Genomic DNA, 25,588 nt, shown 5'->3' with positions numbered 1-25,588 from the left:
ACACTGGGACACACTTCTAAGCTGCAATCAGTTGTTTTGTTCATTAATTAGTTGAATAATTGATGTAATTGGATATTTCAAGGCACTCTGAATCTGCTCTCTGAACATGGACTGAGTCACTCCATAAACGAATGTGTTTGTGCAGCAACTTAAATATATCCGACTTGTGGACATATCTATTCAAAATCATTGTAATTAACAGCATCTGTTCCTGTAATTCTATAAGAAATTTATAATAAACACCAACCACAGAAGTATGAAGCTGCCAGATATGGTGAAGAGTAAAATCACAAACTTCCTTCTGCTCTCCATCTCTGGGTCACTGTGATTCTCTCCCTTGCTTTGACCCCTCAGTCCCTTACGGAATCAACTGGCCACTAAAATGTATCTGACTGTCAGAGCGTTGAGCAACAGAAAGAGAGTGAATGGGAGCAATGGTATTAAAACTGTATCAAATCAATCAAATCCCACCCATCCTGGCTCAGTAAAATCGCTTGCTTTGGGATGACAGTCCCATGGTATGTCGTCGTTGCCTTGGTTCATATGCAAAGTAGATGGGGATATTTTTTAAACATAGCAGAATACAGGTCGTTCCTACAACCACAGCCGTTGTTTTCTTGGTGCAATATTTTGTTCACAGCTTCTGGCAACAAATAGGCACAAATTGACCAAAGGAGAAAGTGACGGAAAACTAGACAGAACAGTCTGTGTCTGAACGGAGCAGGGCAATTATAACATGACACACAGGGGTCATATTCAGGAAAGATCTCGGGAAATAATACATACTGATCCGCCACAGAATAACCTCAGTCATAATGACCAGTAGATCCACCATTGCCATGGCCACCAGGTAGCGAGTTGTGCAGGTGGAGAGGCCGCACTTTCCCCGGGACAGGATCACAATCGCCAGTAAATTAACTGCAAGGGAAAGAAGGGAAAAGACTGGAAATGAACTGATCAAACATTCTCCTCGTCTGACCCAGTCATCAAAGGCAGGATTTTATCAGGAATTAAAAAAGATGGACTGGGAGCAGATCAGAGGTTTACATTTACAAATCTCAATCGTAACACCAAATACTTCCAGCTGGCCATTCCACGTTTCACAGAGTCGGGATGGGGAAGAGTAGACAACCACTCCCAGGGAGCGCGTTAGCAATTTAAATATTTTAATGAGTTTGGAAGTCTTTTATTTCATCAGTTTTCCTGGCATATATGTCAGCCTCCAGGTTTGCCCGTTCGATCGCACTCCCCGCGCAAAGGCACCTGAGATTGGCTGCCTACACCGACAGGGCTGGTGGCGTTTGGAATTAGGGAACCTAGGATCTGACCTATGCAGGGCAGTAGGAAAGGGGGCATTTGGACCCCTGGGGTTGAACGCCTCTAGGGTTAGGCAGATTAATCAGACCCCTGGGATTGGATTTCCTCCACGGTTGGAAGGTTAAATAGATGTCCGGAGCTATGGGGTTAATTTGATACCACTGGGATCAGACCCAATCCTGGGTTTTGGGGCTTGATTCAGAGCCACTTGGATGGATCCCCCATTGGTTTGTGGGTCTGTCACTAACCCACTCCACTCCCAGCTTTTGTGGTGAATGAGACTGTGGAACTACGGTTGGTGATGGACGGGCGGCACAGTGGTGCAGTGGTTAGCACCGCAGCCTCACAGCTCCAGCCACACGGGTTCAATTCTGGGTACTGCCTGTGTGGAGTTTGCAAGTTCTCCCTGTGTTTTCGCTGGGTGCTCCGGTTTCCTCCCACAGCCAAAAAGACGTGCAGGTTGATCGGTAAATTGGCCATTATAAATTGCCCCTAGTATAGGTAGGTGGCAGGGGAATATAGGGACAGGTGGGGATGTGGTCGGAATATGGGATTAGTGTAGGATTAGTATACATGGGTGGTTGATGGTCAGCACAGGCCGAAGGGCCTGTTTCAGTGCGATATCTCAAAATAAATAAAATATAAATAAATAAATAAATTTAAAAAAAAAAGCTGGATTTGGAAGATGGTGCATTGAACGTGGATGTTCATGGGCTGGAAAGTGGGGATTAGGAGCACCTTGTCATGGTTCTAGCAGGGAGTGGAATTGGTGAAGGCAGTAGCATGGGAAATGGGATGGACACAGTTGCAGGACCTGTTAACCGCAGTGGAGGGGAATCCTCCTCTGAGGAATAATGAAGACCTTTCAGAAGTCATGGTGTGGAAGGTGACATCATCCAAACAGTTGGAACAGAGGTGGAGAAACTGGAAGAATGGAACACGGTCTTTCCTGGAAGTGGGGTGGGAGGAAGCATAATTAAGGGGGCTGTCTGAGTCAGTGGGATGTTAGTAGATATTGTTAGACAGCCAGTCTCATGAAATGGATGCAGAGAAGTCGAGGAAGTGTCAGAGACGGACCATGAGAAGACAAGGGAGAGGAGGAAATTCGAAGCAAAGTTGATTAAATTTTTCAGTTCAAGGAAAAAGAGGGAAATGACGCCAACACCGTCATCAAATGCTGGGAGGAGGGAACTTGAGTAGGATTGAATAAAAACGCAATAACTGTATAACTAGGATCCAAACAGATCCCACAGCAACATCACTTGAAATATTGCAATGTTTACACCCGAGGTCCACACACCTATACTGCACAACAGCGTCCCCGGACAGGGTCAGCATTACGATCCTGTGAGGGTTTTCATTTCCTGCCAACATATTTAGATTTTTGAACACACACTCCCCAAAGTGAAATACATTTTATTTTGCCCCTTTTACATCCCCCAATGCCAATTACAATAACTATTTGCCATTTCCCTTGAAAAAAACACTCACCTTTGACATCTGATGTTCCCCAACCACACCACCCACCACCCCCCCCCCCCACCCCACCCGCCCTCATGCCCCCGCAGACTGAACAAAGTTTGAACTTCAACCCTTCCTCGCCCGATGGGATTGCCAGCCGCTATGTCTAAGATTGTGCGGGCCTGCAAGATTGCAGCTGAGTGAATTTTAATTTATTCATTCCCTTGATTGACATATGGGGTGGCACAATGCTGCAGCCTCACAGCTCCAGCGACCCGGTTTCGGTTCTGGGTATTGCCAGTGTGGAGTTTGCAAGTTCTCCCTGTGACCACGTGGGTTTCTGCCGGGTGCTCCAATTTCCTCCCACAGCCAAAGACTTGCAGGTTATTTGGTAAATTGGCCATTGTTAATTGCCCCCAGTGTAGGTAGGTGGTAGGGAAGAGGGGATTAATGTAGGATTAGTATAAATGGGTGGTTGTTGGCTGGCACAGACTCAGTGGGCCAAAGGGCCTGTTTCCGTGCTGTATGACTCTATGTTAAGCAGTGTCCTGTTGGCCAGTGGCAGGGTGGGGAGGGGCAGGTGCCAGGGTCCCACCAGGAGAATCAGGCCCTCCCAGCATCAAATTCCATGGTGGGCCTGATCCAGACCCATCTTCAGCCTCCCCACCTGTCAAAATCAGCCCATGGTGGGGGAAACTGGCCAAAGAATTGCCTCATGGTGTCTGTCAGACAGGATCCCATCCACTGTGAGTTTAAGTACCGCTCGGGTCTAGTGAACTTTGGACATGAGGGGAGTAGACTGACATGGACATTTATGTAAATGGAATTTCAGAGTACAGCTCCGAGCTCAGAAGAAAGGAAGTTATTTGTGTTGTGGGGGGTCCAGCCAGAATGACCTAGTGGGTGAGAATTCAGAGCCTGAAGAAGGGAGAGAGGTCTCTGAGGGGGTGGAACTGAACTATTAAATAATGGTGAATAAATGAAATGATAAATGTAAATACTTTTAAGGTAGAAAGGGAAGAAATATTGACTGATGTAATCTAAGAGAGAATAAACAATCTAGTTTGGATGGATTGCATCCGTACGGACAAAAAAAAGATCGGGAAGAGATAGCAGAGGCAAGATTATCTGTTCATTTATAATCAATGGGGTCAAAGTGTTCGGGAAAGCCGGGATGGGGAAGAGAGTTGAAATGTTCTTCATCCACAAAAAGCCCCCATACTATCAGCATTCCAAATAACCTGTCCCAATCAGACTCCTACTCCCTGGCATCACGTGTCTATCCACATTGAGAACTGTGGGCAGAGTTGTGAAGGTGAGTGTCTGGTGCCTCAAAACCAGGTATCTCTGGACAGGGGGGGCTGGTCAGCCTCAGTTGGCAGCCGACCTCAGAGAAGGAAAACTGATCTTAAAACCCCAGCTATGAGCCAAATAGGGAAATCTTCATCGGCTGACAGTGCAGAAGAACGCAGACTGTCCCAAGAGACTGGATGGCGATGTAACAAATGGCATGTGAGGCTTGTCATCTCTCTTAGAGGTTCATCTGGAAGAATAACTAGTCTTAAAAATAAGATCCTGCATCCTTTCAGCTGCTGTGCTTGTGGTACACGTTGCACCAGTTCAGCAATAGCTACCTCGGATGAAAGAGTGGGAGCGTCTATGCATAAAGCTCAAACATGTAAATATAATCAATGTGCAGATTGTTTAGCAATTATCAAACCAACATATCAGACTACCAGGCCCTGTGGGGATGGGAAAGTGATGACATGACAGGCAGTGGATTCTACTGGCAATATTCAGTCATAACCCTGCACGCAGACAGTCTCAGGTGATGGTCGATCTCCCACAGATTGGGACAGAGGTGGAGTTTGTATCCTCCTAAGGCAGATATTTTTCGGTTCAACACTGCTCTCACTAATGCAGGGAAGGGGAAGAAATGGAACCCTGAAGACAGCCAGCCCTCCCTGCACCTGCCAGGTCACCATTCCTGGCTGGTCACAAATCACAGTGACCGGAACATAAAGAAAACTCCAATTCAAAGGACAACTAACTATTGCATGACACTTAGCTCATGGAATTTTAGAACACTTTTAGACAATAATGCAAGACCAGAGCAGAGAACATCCCTCATAGCCAGAATGCTGGGCAAGTGCAATATCGACGTAGCCACTCTAAGTGAAATAAGGCTTTCAGAAGAATCATATTGTGAGGAAATAGATACAAACTACACCTTATACTGGATTGACATGTCCAAGGACCGGCCTCAACAGTCAGGTGTGGACTTTGCCTTTCAAACTGAATTGGCACATGAACTTGACTCAATTCCCAAGGGTGTCAACAAGTACCTCATGATACTTTACATAGAAACATAGAAAACAGGAGCAGGAGTAGGCCATTCGGCCCTTCGGGCCTTCGGGCCTGCTCCACCATTTAAAAAAGATCATGGCTGATGGTCTAATTCAGTACCCTGTTATCGCTTTCTCCCCATATCCCCTGATCCCTTTGGCATTAAGAAATATATCTATCTTCTTCTTGAATATATTTAATGACTTGGCCTCCACTGCCTTCTGTGGTAGAGAATTCCACAGGTTCACCACCCTCTGAGTGAAGAAATTTCTCCTTATCTCGGTTCTAAATGGCATACCCCATATCCTGAGTCTGTAACTCCTGGTTCTGGACTCCCCAGCCATTGGGAACATCCTCCCTGCATCTAGCCTGTCTAGTCCTGTTAGAATTTTATAGGTTTCTATGAGATCCCCTCTCATTCTTCTAAACTCGAGTGAATTTAGGCCTAGTCGACCCAATCTCTCCTCATATGTCAATCCTGCCATCCCAGGAATCAGCCGAGTAAATCTTCTTTGCATCCCCTCCATGGCAAGAACATCCTTCCTCAGATCAGGAGACCAAACTGCACACAATACTCCAGATGTGGTCTCACCAAGGCCCTGTATAACTGCAGTAAGACATCCTTGCTCCTTGATTCAAATCCTCTGTCGATGAAGGCCAACATACCATTTGCCTTCCTATTTGCTTGCTGCACCTGAATACTTGCTTTCAGTGACTGGTGTACAAGGATACCCAGGTGTTGTTACACCTCCCCCTTTCACATTCTATCACCATTCAGATAATAATCTGCCTTTGTTTTTACAACCAAAGTGGATAACCTCACATTTATCCACATTATACTGCATCTGCCATGCATTTGCCCAGTCACCCAAATTGTCCAAATCACACTGGAGCCTCTTTGCATCCTCCTCACACCTCACATTTCCCCCGAGCTTTGTGTCGTCTGTAAACTTGATTTATTCCTAATCTCTGTTTCCTGACTGTCAACCAGTTCTCAATCCATGCTAGTATATTACCCCCAATCCCATGTGCTTTAATTTTGCATGCTAACCACTTATGTGGGACATTATCAAAAGCCTTCTGAAAATCCAAATACACCACATCCACTGGTTTGCCCTTATCTATTCTACTAGTTACATCTTCGAAAAACTCCAGCAGATTTGTTAAGCATGATTTCACTTTCGTAAACCCCCATGCTGACTTTGTCCAATCCCGTTTATGCTTTCCAGGTGTTCTGCTATCACATCCTTTATAATAGGCTCAGAATTTTCCCCACTACTGATATCAGGCAAACTGGTCTGTAATTCCCTGTTTTTTCTTTCCCTCCTTTTTTAAACAGCGGGGTTACATTTTCTACCCTCCATCTGTCGGAACTGCTCCAGAGTCTTTACAATTTTGGAAGATAACCACCAATGTATCCACTATTTCCAGGGCCACTTCCTTTAGTATTCTGGGATGTAGATTCAGGCCCTGGGGATTTGTCAGCCCTTAACTCCATTAATTTCCCTGGCACTATTTTTTTTACTAATACTGATTTCCTTCAGTCCCTCCGTCTCATTAGACCCTTGGTTCCCTAACACTTCTGGGAGGTTATTTGTGTCCTCCTTTGTGAAGGCAGAACCAAAGTATGTGTTTAATTGTTCTGACATTTCTTTGCTTCCCCATTATAATTTCCCCCATTTCTGACCGTATTTATCTTCACTAATCTTTTTATCTTCACATATTTATGGAAGCTTTTACAGTCAGTTTTAATGTTCCCAGCAAATTTACTCTCATGCTCTCTTTTCTCCTGCTTAATCAACCTCTTTGTCCTCCTTTGAATAAGTCTTGGTACAAACCAATATACAATGCTCATCTGTGCCAGTGCAGCTCATCTGTGCCAGTGCAGCAACAGAGACACACACAGGCAAGTTCAAAGAAGCGTTCTCCAATGATCACAGCAGGATCATCATAGGAGTAACATACCAGGACAAACTCATCATCCTGGTGATTTCAGTGCCTGTGTTCATGCAGACTGTAATACATGGAGGGGAGTACTGGGACACCACGTCATTGAGAGAGTAACCTCCAAGTGTCAGCTTCTCTATAAGTGCAGTGATGTTTGAGCTCACCATCACAAACACAGATAACAAACTGATAAATTGAAAACACCATGGATGCACCCGAGATCTAAATATTGGCACTAGATGGACTACAATATTGTCCGACAGAGACCTCAAAGACATGTGCTATGTCTGCTGCCTTGGAGGTGCTGAATTCTGGTCAGACCACTGTCTTGTCAGGTGTATCCTGTCTTTGAAGATAACACCTGAAAGATAAGGCACGGAGACAACCCACAAAGGATGCTTAATGGAACTATTCTAACAGAATCGCAAGAGACAGAAACTTGAAGAAAAAATAGACATAGAGCTTGCTGGGATCCCAGAAAATAACAACAGACATTGAAGATTCTTGGAAGATGTTGAAGGATGTCACTCAAGCAGGGCATCTGATGTCCCTGGATTTGTGTAATGGCAGCACGAAGATTAGTTCAACAAGAACAACCAAGATATAGCCAATCTATTAGATGATGTGCATAATACTACATATGTAAGAAAAAATCACCAGCAGGAAAAGTCAGATACCATCAAGCAAAACACACACTGCAGGCCAAAAATGCAAGAGGAAGAACAATGTGGGAGAACGAGGCTGCAGACGTTCAGGAAGCTGACGTTAAGCATGACTTGAATGCTTTCCATGAAGCTCTGTGATCCGTCTATGGCCTCAAAATATAAGAACATACGAAAGAGAAGCAGAAGTAAACATAGAACCATAGAAAATAGGAGCAGGTGTAGGCCATTCGGCCCTTCGAGACTTCTCCGCCATTCATTATGACCATGGCTGATCATTCAACTCAGTAGCTTTCCCCCCATATCCTTTGATCCCTTTAGACCCAAGAGCTGTATCTAACTCCTTCTTGAAAACAGACAATGTTTTGGCCTCAATTGAGTTCCGATGAAGGGTCACTGACCCGAAACGTTAACTCTGCTTTTCTTTCCACAGATGCTGCCAGACCTGCTGAGTGATTCCAGCATTTCTTGTTTTTATTTCAGATTTCCAGCATCTGCAGTATTTTGCTTTTATTTTAATGTTTTGGCCTCAACTGCTTTCTGTGGTAGCAAATTCCACAGGCTCACCACCCTCTGGGTGAAGAAATTTCTCCTCACCTCAGTCCTGAATGGTTTACCCCGTATCCTTAGACTATGACCCCTGGTTCTGGACTCCCCCACCATCGGGAACATCCTTCCTGCATATTCCTGCACCTGATGGGTGCAACTCCAATAACACTCAAGAAGCTAGACACCATCCAGGACAAAGCAGCCCGCTTGATTGTCACCCCATCCACAAACGTTCACTCCCATCACCACCAACACACAGTCGCAGCAGTGTGCACCATCTACAAGATACACTGCAGTAATGCACCAAGGCTCCTCAGACAGCACCTTCCAAACCCGCGACCTCTACCAACTAGAACGACAAGGGCCGCAGATGCAAGGGAACACCACCACCTGCAAGTTCCCCTCCAAGCCGCACACCATACTGACTTGGAACTATATCGCCGTTCCTTCACTGTCAATGGGTCAAAATCCTGGAACTCCCCTCCTAACAGCACTGTGGGTGTACCTACCCCAAATGGACTGCAGCGGTTCAAGAAGGCAGCTCACCTCAACCTTCTCAAGGGCAATTAGGAATGGGAAATAATGCTGGCCTCGCCCGCGACACCCACCTCCCAGGGACGAATAAAAAAAATTATTCCACCCTAATACGTGCTCCACGTTGCCCTCCCCATTCACTCCAAATAACCTCTCCCCATTTACCCTCCCCATTCTGACTCCCCTTTACACCTCTCCATTCCTCCTCTGCATTCCTCTTCCCCCTCTCCATCCCACTTCTCTATTCAACACCCCTGTACCCCATCCTGGCTACCCCTCCCAATTCCCCCCCCCCCCACACACACACACACATTTCCCTCTGCATTACCCTTGTCCATCCCTCTTCATTTTTATCCCTATGCATTCACACTCCTCTTTCCTCCTCCCCATTTCCCATCCACATTATTCCGTCCGAATAACCGTCCCAATCCCCTCCCCATTCCCCCTCCCCATTCCCCCTCCCTGTTTTTCATTTTTTCTCTGCCTGTTGTCAAGGTCTCACCCTTTTACTGCAAGTCAGCATTTTAAAACTTCATTAATTTCCCAGAATCTCTCTATTTTGATGTCTTTTCTCTACTGCGCCCTATTTCCTAAGATTTCCCACTTTATCATACTACAAAGTAGGGTTCTAATAAAGCTAAACTTAGGTTATAATAATAATTTATTGTTGTTTATAATAGCTAAATACTAAATTTAAACATTTTACTGACCTAATAATCTTCACCTTGGTCCCAGGGAAATCCAGTAATGGCCCTGAATTTGATAACCTTCTCGGCCTGACTGCTGATGTCATCTGGTACTGTACATAGACGCCACTCGCTGGCCCTCTTGAAAAGGGCATTGACCGACTCCTTAATGCAGGGTGGGATGCTGTCTGTGATATCCCATACGTGGCCTTGTTGAATCCTTGCAATGATCTAGACGGGTAAAAGTTTAATGCCATTGTGATCTTCATGGCCACTGGCATTGGGTGATCCCCAAATCCCATTGGTCGCAACTCGTTCTGTAGGAGGGCACATAAGTCAGCGATGGCTTCCCTGGAAAGCTACAGTCTTCGCTGACAATGTGGCTTGGATATTGGGAGGTAGCTTACTGGAGACTAGACTCTCTTACACAGGTGGATGCTGTTTGGCATGGCCAGCGACTGTCATTCTCGTTGTGGAGCTTCATGTGCAGGTACAGCTGCCTCATGGAACTGTCTCTATCAGAGACACAGCATTATGCTACGGGGTCCAAAATAACAGAGTGTATGAGATACATGCATTGTGACCAATGGGCTTTCAGAGCACTGTTGATGTAGAGATGAATCTGGCCCTGTCAGTTGATGTTTCGCTACTTCTCCCAGCAGAATCCCTGATGGCCATCTGTGCCTACCATTGCTGATGGCCAACACTTAACCCCAGCAGTAATGGCAAACACATCTTACCCAACGGATTGTTTACCTGGCACAGCCACCAAAACCCAAGCACCCCCCTTCCCTGTAAACCCCATGAGACCCGGACCCTCCTGCAGAGCCGCCAAGAGTCTGACCCCCTTGCAGAGCACACAGCACTACAGTCCGACAATGTGCTTCACAACCTCTTCCCCCCTTTTGGAGTGCTGGTCATGGCTGCCTGCTCGTCCTGGCACTGAAGCCTCGTCTTGATACCACCAGCTTTTAGCTGTCATGAAACCGAAGTCATGAAACCTACTTAATGCCAAGCTCTAGATTAAATAACGAAAACTGTAATGCTACTGTTTTGAAAGTAAATGCTTTACAATTGAAAATACATTCCCATCACATTGGGGCATCGATTCCAACTTTGTGCTTTGCATGCTGCTTGTAAATTTGGAACCAGTGCTGTGATGCCAGGTTTCCTGGAGGATGCTTTGAACATGATTCTCCATTCCCCCCACACCACCATTCCCATTTTAAACCTCACATTAAATGATGCAAATGGTTTATAAATAATAATAATGGATAATAATATATTATTCTTTTTCTTTTTCTTTCTTTCTTTCTTTTGGGCCTCCTTATCTCGAGAGACAATGGATACGCGCCTGGAGGTGGTCAGTGGTTTGTGAAGCAGCGCCTGGAGTGGCTATAAGGGCCAATTCTAGAGTGACAGGCTCTTCCACAGGTGCTGCAGAGAAATTTGTTTGTCGGGGCTGTTGCACAGTTGGCTCTCCCCTTACGCCTCTGTCTTTTTTCCTGCCAACTACTAAGTCTCTTCGACTCGCCACAATTTAGCCCTGTCTTTATGGCTGCCCGCCAGCTCTGGCGAATGCTGGCAACTGACTCCCACGACTTGTGATCAATGTCACACGATTTCATGTCGCGTTTATACAGGTTTATAAAGTGTGGTAAAGGTTTATGAAGGATCATAAATGATTATAAACTGTTGTAAAGATTGAGAAGTATTTACAATGATTGTAGGTATTATAAAGGGTCATAGAGGATTGTCAACAGCTTTGCATGTTTCCGAAGGAGTATGAAGTGCTATAATGCGTTACAATGAGTCAGGAGATGTTTTAAGGATTATATGGGGTTTTAAAGGTTCAAACACGATTATAAAGAACAATAAAGGTTGATAAAGAAGGCAAAGTGTTAGAAAGAATTATAGAGTGTTATCAAGCATTATAAAGTGTTATAAAGGATTATGATGCATTGTAATGTGTTTGAAATGATCATGAAGAATTCAGGCGGAAGCTTCCCACCATCTTCTCATTTCCTGTTGTCTTGTTGTTGCTGTGGACCTCGTTGCTATGTATGTGGCCGATGGACGTCAGGCCCCACCTCTATCTACTGTGCTTTCACCCTGGGAACAGGCCCCATCCCCACTGCCCAAAGAAGCAAAACTCAGACGCAACATGTGTTCACTGCAGTATATATCTCCCTGGACTCTACCCAATGGCGGTAACTTTCCAAAATTCGCTGGACTCTGGGGTAGTCCCAGCAGATTGGAAAACAGCAGATGTGATGCCACTGTTTAAAAGGGAGGTAGACAAAAGATGAGGAATTATAGACCGGTTAGCTTAACCTCTGTAGGTTAAGTCTATTATCAAGGATGAAATAGCAGGGCATCTCGATAAAAATTGTGCCGTTGGGCAGACGCAGCATGGGTTCATGAAAGGCAGGTCATGCTTGACAAATCTTTTGGAATTCTATGAAGACATTACGAGCAAGGTGGACAATGGGGACCCAGTAGATGTGGTGTATCTAGATTTCCAAAAGGCCTTCGACAAGGTGCCGCACAAGAGGCTGCTGCATAAGATAAGGATGCATGGCCTTAGGGGTAAAGTATTAGCATGGATAGAGGATTGGTTGACTAACAGGAAGCAGAGAGTGGGGATAAATGAGTGCTATTCTGGTTGGCAAACAGTCACTAATGGTGTGCCTCAGGGATCGGTGTTGGGACCACAATTATTTACAATTTATATAGATGATTTGGAGTTGGGGACCACGTGTAGGGTGTCAAAGTTTGCAGATGACACAAAGATGAGTGGCAGAGCAAAGTGTGCAGATGACTGTGAAACTTTGCAGAGGAACATAGATATATTGAGTGAGTGGGCAAAGGTCAGGCAGATGGAATACAATGTTAATAAATATGAAGTCATTCATTTCGGTAGGAGTAACATTAAAAAGGATTATTGCTTGAATGGTAAAAAGCTGCAGCATGCTGCTATGCAGAGGGACCTGGATGTCCTTGTGCATGAATCGCAGAAGGTTGGTCTGCAGGTACAGCAAGTAATTAGGAAGGCAAATGGAATTTTGTCCTTCATTGCTAAGGGATTGAGTTGAAAAGCAGATAGGTTTTGTTGCAGCTGTATAAGGTACTGGTGAGGCCGCACCTGGAGTACTGTGTGCAGTTTTGGTCTCCTTACTTGAGAAAGGATGTACTGGCACTGGAGGGGGTGAAGAGGACGTTCACTAGGTTGATTCCGGAGTTGAGGGGGTTGGCTTATGAGAAGAGACTGAGTAGATTGGGATTATATTCATTGGAATTCAGAAGAATGAGGGGGGATCTTATAGAAACATATAAAATTATGAAGGGAACAGATAAGATACAAGTGGAGAGGATGTTACTACTGGCAGGTGAAGCTAGGACAAGAGGGCATAGCCTCAAGATTAGAGGGAGCAGATTTAGGACTGAATTGAGAAGGAACTTCTTCACCCAGAGGGTTGTTAATCTATGGAATTCCTTGCCCAGTGAAGTAGTTGACGCTACTTCAGTAAATGTTTTTAAAGCTCAGGTAGATATCTTTTTGAACAATAAAGGAATTAAGGGATACGGTGGGAGCGCGGGTAAGTGGATCTGAGTCCACGAAAAGATCAGCCATGATCTCATTGAATGGCGGAGCAGGCTCGAGGGGTCGGACGGCCTACTCCTGCTCCTAGTTCTTATGTTCTTATAATCTTATCAGATGCAGCATCTGTTCAAAACATCATGAGCTTCCTTATAAATAACACATGATTTATAACCAACACAGATACAGCTTCTGTTCGGTGCAACACACTGCTCTCTTAAAATGTCCAGTTAATCATAACCAAATTAGATGCAGCATGTTTTTTGGTGCAGCAGAGAGCTGTTAGAGCTCCTATTTTCTATGTTTTCTATGTTAAAACTGAATGAATCCTGACAACACAGACACATCATGGGATAGATTCTATAGGCCCACCGCCAAAAAATGGCAGCCCACACATACCGCATGTTGCAGAGCCTCCGTGATTCCAAATGTAGCGGCTCATTAGCATGCCCCGGGCGGCCGCCCCCCCCTGCCCCCAAGTAACCTGGAGGGGGCGGGCTGTCCGATGCAGAAAGTAGCATCAGCTGACGAGTGAGCAGGTGCTAATGCCATATTTAAACGGTAGCCAGCCCTGCAGTCAGACAGATTCCACTTAAAGTTCTTGCTGTTGGAGCTGAGAAGCCAGCACAGGAGCTATTGCCTGTCATCTTGAAACCAAGACCTTAGCAAGGCACAGGAGGTGGCAGAGGAGTGAGGAAGGGTGGCCCCATTGTTCAGTGATGCCTCCCTGCTCACTCTCCTCCAGGCTGCACAGGAAATGCAGGAGGTCCTTTTCACCAGCAATGGCAAGAAAAGGTCCTCCCGCCTGACCAAGAAAGCCTGGATGGAGATTGCAGAGGAAGTAAGCTGTCGTGGGGTCACCCGCTGAGACTGGATCCAGTGCCGCAAGTGGACGAACAATCTCATGTGCATGACAAAAGTAAGTGCCACTATTCTTTGTGGCCACTACTGACCTGTGTAGCCAGCAGAAGCACATCTTGAGCAATGCCAATGGCCTGTGCCTAGCCGTGGCAAGTGATGTATCTCTCCTCTGTATTGCTGATGGAGTTTCTCACTGGAGTCAGGAGCCATGAATGCAAGGGGTAGCCCTTGTCTCCGAGAATCCACCTCTGGATCTGAGCCAGTGCAGTGAAGAACAGTGGCATCTCAGACTGGTGCAGGATGAATGAGGCATGGCATGAAGCATTTCCTGTGGGCACAGACAGACAGACAGCCCACAGACAGCCCGCTTCTACCTCTTTCCCAAAATCCACAAACAGGACTATCCTGGCAGACCTATCATTTCGGCCTGTTCCTGCCCCACTGAATTTATTTCTTCCTATCTTGACTCTATCTTTTCTTCCCTGGTCCAATCTCTTCCCGCCTATATCCGTGACTCTTCTGACGCACTGCGTCATTTCAACAATTTCCAATTCCCTGGTCCAAACTGCCTTCTCTTCGCTATGAATGGCCAATCTCTCTGTACCTCCTTCCCCCACCAGGACGGTTTGAGGACTCCCCACTTCTTCCTTGAACACAGGCCCAACCAGTCCCCATCCACCAGCACCCTCCTTCGCCTGAACTTGTGCAGAGTGAAGATTGCAAGCTGTGTGTGGAGATTCCAGTTTGGTGACTGGTGATTTTAAGTATTGTTATTTTTATAAAAGTCTGGACTGCAGTTCGCACATAACTGGGATTTACTCTCCAGATAAACTAGGGTTAAGAAAGTAAAGTAGAGTTAAGAAAGTAAAGTAGGGTTAAGAAAGTAAAGTAAGTTTCTTACAGTCTTAAGCAGGGAATAACAGGCTCTACTGCAGAGCACCTGATTAGTTAAGTAGCTGACCAGTCAAATCTGGTTGCTGCAAAAGATATAAATACAGAGATCAGGGAGCAGCCTGCAAACCATGTGCAGATTGCAAACTGAGTGTGGAGATCTGAGTTTGCTGAGTGGCGAGTTCGGTGAAGCGGGAGGAGGTGCTCCATTTTTTCACATTTTTCCTACTTTTTTAACATTCCAGTATTTGGTTCCTGCTTCGGTGCAGTGGAAGGTAGCATGTGAAATTAAAGCGCATGGGATTGGGGGCAGTGTATTGCCATGGATAGAAAATTGTTTGGTGGACAGGAAACAAAGAGTAGGGATAAATGGGTCTTTTTCCAAATGGCAGACAGTGACTAGTGCGGTACCATAGGGATCGCTACTAGGACCCCAGCTATTCACAATATATATTTCATGATTTAGATGAGGGAACTAAATGTAATATTTACAAATTTGCAGATGACACAAAACTGGGTGGGAGGGTGAGTTGTGAGGAGGATGCAGAGAGGCTTCAGGGTGATTTGGACAAGTTAAGTGAGTGGGCTAATGCATGTATAATGTGGATAAATGTGAGGTTATCCACTTTGGTAGCAAAAACAGGAAGGTAGGCTATTATCTGAATGGCTATAAACTGAGAGAGGGGAATATGCAGCGAGACCTGGCTGTTCTTGTACACCAGTCACTGAAGGTAAGCATGCAGGTGCAACAGGCAGTAAAACAGGCAAATGGTATGTTGGCCTTCATAGCGAGAGGATTCAAGTACAGGAGCAGGGATGTCTTGCTGCAATTATACAGGGCCTTGGTGAGGCCACACCTGAAATATTGTGTGCAGTTTTGGTCTCCTTATCTGAGGAAGGATGTTATTGCTATAGAGGGAGTGCAGCGAAGGTTTACCAGACTGATTCCTGGGATGGCAGGACTGACGTATGAGGAGCGATTGAGTCGGTTAGGATTATATTCACTGGAGTTCAGAAGAGTGAGGGGAGATTTCACAGAAACCTATAAATTTCTAACAGGGCTTGACAGGGTAGATGCAGGAAGGATGTTCCCGATGAGGGGGGAGTCCAGAACCAGGGATCATAGTCTAAGGACACGGGGTAAACCTTTTAGGACTGAGATGAGGAGAAATTAATATCTATGATATTATTGCAATCACAGATGGTTGACGGAGGGACAGGACTGGCAGCTCAATATTCCAGGGTATAGAATCTTCAGGCATGACAGAGGAGGAGATAAAAGAGGAGGTGGTATTGCACTGTTGATCAAGGAGTCAATTACTGCAGTAAGGAGGGATGACATCTTAGAAGGTTCCTCAAATGAGGCCATTTGGGTAGAGATCAGGGAGGGGGTTTGTGATATACTTGAACATATTAGCATTAACAGGGAGGAAATATTAGCTGTTTTAGCAGGCTTAAAAGTGGATAAATCCCAGATGAGATGTATCCCTGCGATGTGAGGCACTGCCTGAAGAGGTGGTGAAGGCAGGAACCCTCACGCCAAGTTTGTGGCACCACATGTGTCTTAGCTGCACAGGAGTGGAGGAAGAAGAGTGGAAGAGCAGTAGTGACAGGGGAATCGTTATTTAGGGGAACAGACAGGCGTTTCTGCAGCAGTAAACGTGACTCCAGGATCGTGTGTTGCCTCCCTGGTGCCAGGGTCAAGGATGTCACAGGGAGGCTGCAGGACATTCCTCTGGGGGAGGGTGAACAGCCAGAGGTCGTGGTCCACATCGGTACCAATGACATCAGTAAGAAGGGGGATGAGGTCCTGAAAGCAGATTTTAGGGAGCTGGGAAGGAGATTAAAAAGCAGGGCCTCAAAAGCAGTATTCTTTGGATTACTCCCAGTCCTAGATGCAAGTGAGCATAAGAATTGGAGAATTGGGCGATTGAACACATGGCTGGAGAGGTGGTGTAGGAGGGAGGGCATCAGATTTCTGAGCCATTGGGACCGGTTCTGGGGCAGGTGGGACCTGTACAAGATGGACGGGTTGCATCTTAGCAGGACTGGGATGAATATCCTCACAGGGAGATTTGCTAGTGTTGTTGGGGAGGGTCCAAACTAAATTGTCAGGGGGATGGGAACCTGAGAGGGAGCTCAAATTGGAGGGAAGGAAACCTGGTACCTTGTCTGTAGTGTGGGAACCAGGAGAAAGTATTAGAGAGGAATACTAAGGTGCACAGAATACTGGGGGAGATCGGACGCGAGTCGGGAATAGTACATTATTAGATGGGGTCAGAGCAAGGGAGAAAGTAATAAAGACTGAATCAGGGTTAATGTGCATGTATGTGAATGCACAGAGTGTGGTTACTAAGACTGGTGGGGTACAGGCACAGATTGCTATGTGGAAATATGATATGGCTACAACAGAGACCTGGCTCAAAGAAGGGCAGGACTGTTAAATATTCCTGGATACAAGGTGTTCAGGAAAAATTGGAAAGGGAAAAAAGGGGGAGTGGTACCAGTATTGATGAAGGAGAGCATTGCAGCGCTGGAGAAAAAGAATGTCCCAGAGGGGTCGTGGACAGAATCAATTTGGCTAGAGCTAAGGAACAAAAAAGGTGCAGTTATATTGCTCGGTGTTGTTTATAGGCCACCAGCTAGTGGGAAGGACATAGAGGAACAAATTTACAAGGAAATTTCAGAGATGTGCAAAAAATATAGGGTATTTATAATGAGGGACTTTAATTATTCAAACATAAACTAGGATAAAAGTAATGGAAAGGACAGTGAGGCACAAAGGATCCTAGAGTGCGTTCATGAACATTTTCTACAACAGTATGTTGTTAGTCCAACAAGAACGGAAGACCTGCTAGACCTGGTTCTTGGGTTTGAAGTGGGCCAAGTGGATCAAGTATCAGTAGGAGATCATTTAGGGGATAGCGATCATTGTATCTTAAGGTTTAGGCTGACTATGAAAGAGGACAAAGAGCAATCCAGGGTAAGAATAATTAACTGGGGGAAGGACAACTTCAATGGGGTAAGAATGGAGCTGGGGTGAATAAATTGGAGTCAAAAGTCAGCAGGAAAACCGGTAGATGAACAATGGGCTACCTTCAAAGAAGAGATAGTTTGGGCACAGTCGAGGTATGTTCCCTCAATGGGAAAAATAGAGCAAACATGTCCAGAGCTCCCTGGATGATGAAAGAGGTAGAGATTAAGATAAAGAAGAAAAAGTGTGCTTATGACACATGCCAGGTAGAAAATACTATTGAGAATCAGGCTGAATATAGACGGTCTGGAGGGGAAGTGAGAAAGCAAATAAGAGAAGCAAAGAGAGAGCATGAAAAGAGACTGGCAGCCAGCATTATAGGCATATAAATAGTAAGAGGGTGGTAAAACAAGGAGTGGGGCTGATTAGCAACCGTAAATGGGATTTACACATGGAGTCAGAGGGCATAGCTGAGGTTTTAAAGGAATACTTTGCATCTGTCTTTACTGAGGAAGAAAATGTAATCCAGGCAATGTTGAAATAGGTAAGTCGGACACTACAGGGGTTTAAAATTGATAAAGTGGAAGTATTAGATAGGCTGCCTGTACTTAAAATTAATAAAGCACCAGGGCTGGATGAGATGTAGACAAGAATACTGAGAGAATATTAATAGGGGCATAGAGTACAAGAGCAAGGATGTTATGTTGAACTTGTATAAGACACAAATTCGACCTCAGCTGGAGTATTGCGTCCAATTCTGGGCGCTGCACTTGAGGAAAGATGTGAGGGAATTGGAGAGAGTACAGAAAAGATTCACGAGAATTTCTGTGATGAAGATAGATTGGAGAAGTTAGGACAGTTTTCCTTGGAGAAGAGAAGGCTGAGAGGTGATTTGATAGAGGCATTCAAAATCATGAGGAGTCTGGACAGAGTAGATACAGAGAAATTGTTCCCACACGTGAAAGGATCGGGAATGAGAGGGCATGGATTTAAAATATTTGTTAAGAGAGATAAAAGTGACATGAGGAAAACCTTTTTCATGCAGCGAGTGGTTCAGATCTGGAATGCGCAACCTGAGAATGTGGTGGAGGCAGGTTCAATTAAAAGCATTCAAAAGGGAATTAGATAATTATATAAAAAGGAAGAATGTGCAAGGTTATGGGGAGAAGGCAGGGGAATGGGACTGAGGGAGTTGTTCTTTCAGAGATTCAGTGCGAACATAATGGGCCGAATGGCTGCCATCTGCACTGTAATGATTCTGTGATTATGTGTTCTCACATCTAATGTAGCCAACCAGCCAGTGCTTGCAAAGCTTGAAACACAGTGTCCAACATTGGATCTGATTCCGTGATAGGAAAACATTTGCTGCATAATCCGCAGTGTGCTAAGAATTACTCTAACAACCAATTTAAGATTGTCAGTCGGGCTTGCAGTGTGGCACATTCGCATGTACTGGAAGGTCCATATATTAACACACAGGGCCCTGTTCTTTTCAGACAGAAAGAACATGTACAAACGTGGTGCCTGTTTCATCTAAACAAAGTAAGTGACAGCCATTCACTGATTCATTCCTCAGGGAAATTCCTTGACCAATTAGAGTCAAGCTGCCTGGTTTAAATTTCAAACAAAGCTTGGTGGTTAACTGTCAGTCACTGTGAACTGGTGCATTCTCCATGGCAACACCTCTACCAATCAGAGTTCACTTGCCAACCAATCAGCACTCTCTTTTCATACTGTATAAAGTTGCTGCTTTTCCTTATATTGGTATCCTTGTGGATTGTCCTGATGAGTGCAAGACAAAAGGTGTGACATGTCTCTATTTTCAGCAAATTTCAGATATTAAGGTTATGCTTGTACTAACTATTCTGAGATTTCTCCTGTAATTATTGGACAGAAGTTAGAAATTCACTGTACAATTGTTAGATATTTATTGTGATTATTGAACTGCATAAGAATTCCCTACCTATTGTAATTTGACTGAACAGCATTTAGATATTTACTATTTACTGAGATTATTAGAGTGTACAATAATTAATTATCTATTATATTCGTTGAACCGAACAGCAGCTGTTATCAACTATGTTGATTGTACCAGCAGATTAGATATTTCCTGCTATTATTGTAGCAAAACCTAATTAAATCATTACTGTGTTCATTGGATTGCACTTCACTGACATCCTGACTGTGATTATTGGACAGAAAATAATTAAATTATAAATGATGCTTGTTGGACCAAGCTCTACTTATATACTCGCTGTAATTATTGGTGGGCAAAATTATTTGAAATTCACTCTGACTATTGGGATAAATTCAATTAGATAATTACTGTGATTATTGGATAAACAATCATTCATAGTTTACGTCATAATTCATCGAACAATTCTAGATATTTGCTGTAATTATTGGAAAGTAAATTTATTCAAAATATACTTTAATTATTGGACAGAACAATAATTAGATATTTACTCTAATCATTGGACAGAAAATAAAAGATGTTCACTGTTTTTTACTGGACTGAACAGTAAGTTTTTATGACCTCAGAGAGATTGTGCGTGAGAAAAATACGCCATTTGAAGCCCCAGCCAATTTCAAGCAATTACACAAAAAGTTTGCACGTAATATATCTTTTATTATAACTGAACTGAAATAGATCCCCGTTTGACCAAATAGCTTGTAAATCGCTGATACAGCAAATTACAAAGGTATTTCCTTTACTTATTCAACACTTGAAAATCTCACACCACTCTTATCTGTTACATTGTCCTTTTTGATGATGAAATCCTTTGTGGTTAGAAGTCCCAAACGTCACCCAGTCACTTCTGACCTGCACTTCTGTCGATAAGTCGACTTCCGGTGATCCTGTGGATTCTTCACTCCTCCACAAGCTCTGAATGACAGGTTCAATTTTCTACAGCCTTTCATTGTGTATCACCAGAGACCAGGCTTTATTTCTCTCTCTCTCCAGCTGCTACTACTGCATGTCTTCCCTTACAGCTTCCCTTGGGTTCTCCTGGGTTCTCTTCTTACAGCCTGTTTTTCTCCAGACTGTCTGCTAAATTTCACTGTTCCTAGAATTCAGTAGTGTACAGTTCTCCAAAATATCAGAAGTCTAGTTTCACAATGCTACTCAGTCTTTCCATTTTTCCAAGGTGTTACCACCTTCCTGTACGTTTACATGTTATCAATGCTTAACTCCTTGTTATACAATCCAGAAGTTTGGGAGGCAAAAGCCATTAACATCACTAATGTGGTTGGGAAACTGTTGGAAAAAATTCTGAGGGACAGGATTAATCTGCACTTGGAGAGGCAGGGATTAATCAAGGATAGTCAGCACGGCTTTTTCAGGGGGACATCGTGTCCACTTGGAGATAGTCAGGGGTAGTCAGCACAGCTTTGTCAGGGGGAGATGGTGTCTAATATACTTGATGGAAATGTTAGAGGAGGTGACTAAATGTGTAGATGAGGGTAAAGCAGTTGATGTAGTCTACATGGACTTCAGTAAGGCTTTTGATAAGGTCCTGCATGGGAGATTGGTTAAGAAGGTAAGAGCCCCTGGGATCCAGGGCAATTTGGCAAATTGGATCCAAAATTGGCTTCGTGGCAGGAGGCAGAGGGTAATGGTCGATGGTTATTTTTGTGAGTGGAAGCCTGTGACCAGTGGTGTACCACAGGGATCGGTGCTGAGACCCTTGCTGTTTGTAGTGTACATGAATGATTTAGACTTGAATATAGGAGGCATGATAAGTAAGTTCGCAGATGACAGGAAAATTAGTGGTGTCTTAAATAGTGAGGGGGAAAGCCTTTGATTACAGGACAATATAGATGAGCTGGTAAGATGGGCAGAGCAGTGGCAAATGGAATTTAATCCTGAGAAGTGTGAAGTGATGCATTTTGGGAGGACGAACCATGCAAGGGAATATACAATGGAAGGTAGGGCCCTAGGAATACAGAAGGTCAGAGGGATCTTGGTGTACTTGCCCATAGATCAATGAAGGCAGCAGCACAGGTAGATAAGGTGGTTCGGAAGGCATATAGGATACCTGCCTTTATTAGCCGAGGCAGAGAATATAACAGCAGGAAGGTTATGATCGAGCTGTGTAAAACACTAGTTCGGCCACAGCTGGAGTACTGTGTATTGTTCTGGTCACCACATTATAGGAAAGATGTGATTGCGCTGAAGAGGGTGCAGAGGAGATTCACCAGGATGTTGCCTGGGCAGGAGCATTTCAGCTATGAACAGAGACAGAAAAGGCGATAGTTGTTTCCCTTAGAGCAGAGAAGGCTGAGGGGGGACAGAATTGAGGTATCTAAAATTATGAGGGGCATTGATAGGTTAGATAGGAAGAGACTTTTTCCCATAGATTACCACACTGATCCTTAAGGGGACCTACTCTCTCCCTAGCTACCCTTTTACTCTTAATATACTTAAAGAATCTTTTAGGATTCTCCTTTATCTTATCTGCCAGGGAAATCTCATGGCCCCTTTTCGCTCTCCTAATTTCCATCTTAAGTCTAGTCCTACATCCCCATACTCCACAAGTGACTCGCTCGATCCCAGCTGCCTATACCTGACTTATGCCTCCTTCTTTGTCCTGACCAGACCCTCACTATCCCTCGTCAACCAAGGTTCCCTAAACTTGCCAGCCTTGCCCTTCCATCTACCAGGAACATGCCAGCCCTGAACTCTTCCTGCCTCACTTTTAAAAGCCTCCCACTTGACAGACGTCCTTTTACCTGTACATAGCTTCTCCCATTCAAATTTTGAGAGTTCCTGTCTGATGCCATCGAAATTAGCCTTCCCCCAATTTAGGACTTTAACCTGAGGACCAGTCCTATACTTTTCCATAACTATCTTGAAGCAAATAGTGTTATAGTCACCGGTCCCAAAGAGCTCCCCCCACTGACACATCAACCACCTGCCCATCGTCATTTCCAAAGAGGAGATCGAGTGTAGCCCCTTCTCTAGTAGGGCCATCCACATACTGCTTCAGAAAACTATCCTGGACACACTTGACAAATTCTTCCCCATCTGATCCCTTAGCACTAAGGCAGTCCCAGTCAATATTGGGGCAGTTAAAATTGCCTACTATTACAACTCTATAATTCCTACACTTATCTGTCATTTCCGTACATATATGCTCCTCCACTTCCCTCTGACTATTGGGGGGCCTATAGTATAATCCCATCAAAGTGACCACCCCTTTCTTATTTCTAAGTTCTACCCATATGGCCTCGCTGGACATTCCCCCCGGGATATCTTCTCTAAGTACTGCCGTGATTTCCTCCCAAATAAATAGTGCAACTCCCCCTCCTCTCTTACCTCCACCTCTGTCACGCCGGAAGGATTGGTGCCCCGGAACATTGAGCTGCCAGTCCTGCCCATCCCGAAACCACATTTCCGTAATAGCTATAATATCACAATCCCATGTACCGATCCATGCTCTGAGTTCATCTGCCTTACCTGTAAGGCTTCTTGCATTAAAGTAAATGCAGTTTAGCCTACCAGACGTTCCACGCTCCCTCTCCTGCCCCTGCCCGGCCTGCCTACTGGACTTGCTTGCTTTAACCTCTACATTTGCCTCAACTATCTCATCTGAGAGACGACTACTTTGGGTCCCACCCCCCTGCAAGACTAGTTTAAACCCTCCCGAGTAGTACTAGCAAACCTCCCCGCAAGGATATTGGTCCCCCTCCAGTTTAGATGCAACCCCTCCTTCTTGTACACGTCACCTGTGCACCAGAAGAGATCCCAATGATCCAAGTAGCTGAAGCCCTCCCGCCTACACCAGCTCTTCAGCCACGCATTCATTTGCCTAATCCTCCTATTCCTACCCTCACTAGCATGTGGCACAGGAAGTAATCCTGAGATTACAACCCCAGAGGTCCTGCTTTTTAACCTTCTGCCTAACTCCCTATATTCACTTTGCAGGACCTCATCTCTCTTCCTGCCTATGTCGTTAGTACAGATATGGACCATGACCTCTGGCTGCTCACCCTCCCCTTTCAGAATGTCCTGCAGCTGCTCCGAGACATCCTTGATCCTTGCACCAGGGAGGCAACAGACCATCCTGGAGTCTCGTTTGTGGCCAAAGAAACGCCTATCTGCACCCCATATGTTAGAATCCCCTCTCACTATAGCTCTTCCACCCCTTTCCCCTCCCCTGCTGTGCAGCAGAGCCCTCCATGGTGCCACGAACTCGGCTGTTGCTGCTTTCCCCTGGGAGGTCATCCCCCACCAACAGTATCCAAAGCGGTATATCTGTTTGGGAGGGGGATGTCCACAGGGGACTCCTGCACTACCTGCCTGTGCCTACTACACCGTCTGGTGGTCACCCATCCCTTTCCTGCCTGTGCAACCATTACCTGCGGTGTGACCACCTCACTAAACGTGCTATCCATGACATCCTCAGCATCGCGGATGCTCCACAGTGAATCCACCCCCAGCTCCAGCTACATAATGCGGTTAGCCAATAGCTGCAGATGGATACACCTCCTGCACACATGGTTATCAGGGACACTGGAAGCGTCTCTGATTTCCCACATAACGCAGGTGGAGCAGATCACAGGGCTGAGCTCTCCTGTCATGACTTCCCCTTAGGTTAATTTGTTACTCCCTTAATTAAAAAATACTAATTATAATAGGGGCCTTGTTCTACCCACTTCAATCTAAAGTCCTTAAAAAAAAAACACTTTAGCAATCCTCACCTTACCACCAGAGATTTTCTTTTCCAACAAAAAAAGGCAACTTTCCCCTTTTTTTAAGATATTCCAACAGCTGCTACTCACCAACCAATCAGCATGCAGCTCTCCTCTGACATCACCATTTGCCTTTTTTTTTCAAAACTGCGGTGTGCTGGAAGAGATTCGACTGCTCTCCGCTCCCGGAAGGGTAAAGCTATTTATTTAAAATACACATAAATGGAATAAGGGGCCGCTTGACAAAATAATAATAATAAAAAATCAGTAGTTACAGAGAAAAAAAATGGGTTAGATGCAGAGCATACCCCCAAACAGACTGACGCCAACAAACACTCCCAGAGCATATACAGGACGGGGTTAGATACAGAGTAGAGCTCCCTCTACACTGTCCAATCAAACACTCCCTGGGCAGGTACATCTCAGGTCAGATACAGAGAAAAGCTTCTTCTACACTGTCCATCAAAAGCAGGCAGGAGGGCTACAGCATAGGTTAGATACAGAGTAGAGCTCCCTCTGTCATGTCCCCATCAAATATTCCATGGTCAGGTACAGCATGGATTAGATACAGAGTAGAGCTCCCTCTACAAAAAAAATGGATTAGATACAAAGTAGAGCTCCCTCTGTACTGTCCCCATCAAACATTCCCAGGGCAGGTACAGCATGGATTAGATACAGAGTAAAGCTGCCTCAACAAATTGAGTAAGCAGGGATGAAGGGTAAGAGAGGAAGGTGTGGAGAGAAAGGGAGGGACGAGAGAGGGAAGAGGAGGGGTGAGAGAGAGAGAGTGAGTGGGAGAGGGGTTCAGATGGGGAGCAGATGATGGATGGTGGAAAATGATGCTGAGAGATGGATCGGGTGGAGAAAGGAGGTAGAGTGTGAGATGAAAGGTGCGAGGGGGAGAGGAGCTGGATGTGGGAGGAGGTAGGGGATTGGGAGCTCGGAGAGAGAGAAGGGGAGGGACGCATGGAAGTGGAGGGATGGTAAGATGGGGAGGGTTTGGGTGGCAGAATGGGGTCGGTGGTGAGAGAGAATCTGGGGAGAAAGGGAGGGGAGAGAGAAT

This window comes from Heterodontus francisci, chromosome 43 (assembly GCF_036365525.1).
Source record: "Heterodontus francisci isolate sHetFra1 chromosome 43, sHetFra1.hap1, whole genome shotgun sequence".
Classification (NCBI taxonomy): domain Eukaryota; kingdom Metazoa; phylum Chordata; class Chondrichthyes; order Heterodontiformes; family Heterodontidae; genus Heterodontus; species Heterodontus francisci.
The sequence above is the reverse complement of the archived record's forward strand: the minus strand, read 5'-3'. Positions refer to the sequence as shown.